This window comes from Myotis lucifugus, unplaced genomic scaffold (assembly GCF_000147115.1).
Source record: "Myotis lucifugus unplaced genomic scaffold, Myoluc2.0 scaffold_27, whole genome shotgun sequence".
Classification (NCBI taxonomy): Eukaryota; Metazoa; Chordata; class Mammalia; order Chiroptera; family Vespertilionidae; genus Myotis; species Myotis lucifugus.
The window spans coordinates 2,144,428-2,146,775 of NW_005871075.1; the positions used below are offsets into that span (position 1 = coordinate 2,144,428).

The following is a 2,348-nucleotide window of genomic DNA, read 5'->3' on the forward strand; positions in this document are numbered from 1 at the left end:
CCAGCTGTGGTGTAGTGCTCTGACTTTTGAGGTGGATGGTCTGGTTAAAGCATCAGATCTGCTATCTCTTTGCTATGTGACCTGTGCAAGGGACTTCAATGCTCCGTGTCAGTTTCCTCATCTGTAATGTTGGGAGTAATAATATCTACTTAATAACATCCTGTAAAGGTAGCTTTGGGAGGTGACACCTGCAAACTGCCTAGGACACCCTAAGGCCTGCCAACAACGAGCTCGCGAGAGACGTGCTCTCAGGAAGAGCTTGCTGATGGACTAAGTTGCAGGTAGTCTGTCTTGAAATTAATGGATCTGCCCACTTCAAAGCCTGAGAACTTTATTTTTTTTATTTTTATTTTTTGTGTGGATTTTATCTTTATTTGTGCAAGGTAAAACAGGTTCGTGATCAGGGCAATAAAATAAAACAAAACACGGGCTCAAGGTCAGGATTCACAATCACGCACGTTCTCAGGTCTCCTGCTCTCCCCGCGTCCTTCGGGTCAGCAATGAAAGGGTTGGCGTGGTGTCATCTCCCCAAGGGCAGGGGGAAGAAGCCGCCCATGTCCCAGCCACCACCCCCAGGCTCCCTGGGAAAGCAGGGTCCAGCCTCGGGAGGGAGAGCCTGTCCTCAGTCCCAGCAGCTCTCCACCCGAGGGTGCGGGCTCCTTCCTGGCAGGCGGTCTTCTTCACCCGCCTCGCTCACCCAGCCAGCTCCATGCCTCCAGGTGCCTTGCAAGAGTGGCGGCCCAGGTGGGGCAGTTTTGAGGAAAACGGGATCCGTCCTGGGTGAATGGTCCGCGGAGCAAGGGAGACAGAGGCGCTGCAGCGCCCGCAGTCCCGGCGCCAGGAAGGCCGCCCCCTGGGCCCCAGGCATGCGTCCTAGGGGAACCGGACGTCTCTGGGCTTGACGTTGGACACTTTGCCCTTGGCGCTCAAGCTGCGCACGGCCTCCCTGCGATGCTGGGGTTGCAGGGGCGGCGTTCGGCCCCCCCCCACCCCCCCAGCTCACGCACACGTCCGTCCAGGGCCTCTTCCACCACCTCCCCGACGAAGACCTTGGCCAGCCCGGCCCTGGTGATGAGCGCGTTCTGCTCTGTTGGGGTCCAGCCCCAGCAGGTCCAGGGGTTCCCAAGGGTGTGGACGGAGTCAGCGAGGAAGGAATGACACGGAAAAAGGGTTCAGGTGATGAGCAGGGTAGCCAGGTTCTCCAGCCAGGTTCTCCAGCCAGGTTCTGTAGCCAGGTGGCCCAGGCCTAGCTGCACGCACGGACTTGCTGGTGCCTTAGCTGGTGTCCATCATCGCGTTGTAAGCATCCAGCTGGGCATCCAGCTCCTCCGCAGAGATCTGCTGCCTGGAACTCCCGCCGGTGCCCCTGCCTCTGCCCCGGTTGCCTCCCCGGGCGCCTCCGCGGGCGCCGCCACCGAAGCCTCCAGATCCTCGGTTCCTAGTCATCCAGCCTCTGTTGACACTGGGTCCCGGCCTGCTCTGCATGTCTCCCTGTGAGGTGACGAGCTGGATGTTCATGGGGCGGCCGTCCAAGGGGACGCCGTGGTACTTCTGCATGGCTGTCAGGGCGTCTGCCTTCCGCTCAAAGTGCACGTGGGCCGTTCCCAGGCTGCGGCCAGAGCGGTCGTAGTGCACGCCGGCCTTCTTCAGAGGCCCGCAGTCCGCAAACAGCTCCTGGATGTCCGCGTCGGACACTCGGAAGTCCAGGTTGGACACCACTAGTTTGCCTCCCGTCTCCACGCCGGGGCCCGCGCGGAAGCCGCCATGGAAACGGTCGTGTTGCCACCGGTCGGGAAGCTGTCTGGGCCGGCTGTAGGGCGCAGGCCAGTTCCTGCCTCGGCCGCCTGCAGCGCCGCCTTGGATGAGGGCCGCCCGGTTTCGGTTCCGGATGGGCCCGCCGCCCCGGCTCATTCGGGCTGCGGCCTGCGCTCTGCCACCACCACGGCCTCTCTGGGAGCCGGCCCGGCCTGGGCCCCAGCCCCTGCCGCGGCCCCGGCCGCCCCGCTGGCTCCGGTTCAGCTGAATGATGTCGTCCAGAGACATGTCCACTTGGTCGGTCATGGCGGGCACAGAATATGCCTTGGCTTGAACCCGAGTATCAGCACGTTGGTCCCTCACTTTGGGCGCGGGGTCCCAGGCAGGCGGTGGTCGCTTGGCTTCAGGAACAGCGGGGCGAGTGGGCGCTGTGGTCCGGGCGGGGCTGGCTGAACTGTGAGGTGCCTGGTTGAGGTCGAAGTCGTTTTGGACCTTCCCTGCACAGAGTTGGCTCTGCGACTGTAGAAAGGTGGCTCTGCAACTCCAGGTTCTGTCTTGATTCTCCTGCTACATCTGTATTTATACCAGTTGAT

At 61.8% G+C, this 2,348-nt stretch overlaps 1 pseudogene; it reads right to left on the reverse strand.

Moving 5' to 3' along the window:
• Positions 1-1,275: 1,275 nt before the first annotated feature.
• Positions 1,276-2,061, reverse strand: LOC102418320 (annotated as a pseudogene).
• Between the last annotated feature and the right edge of the window lie 287 nt (positions 2,062-2,348).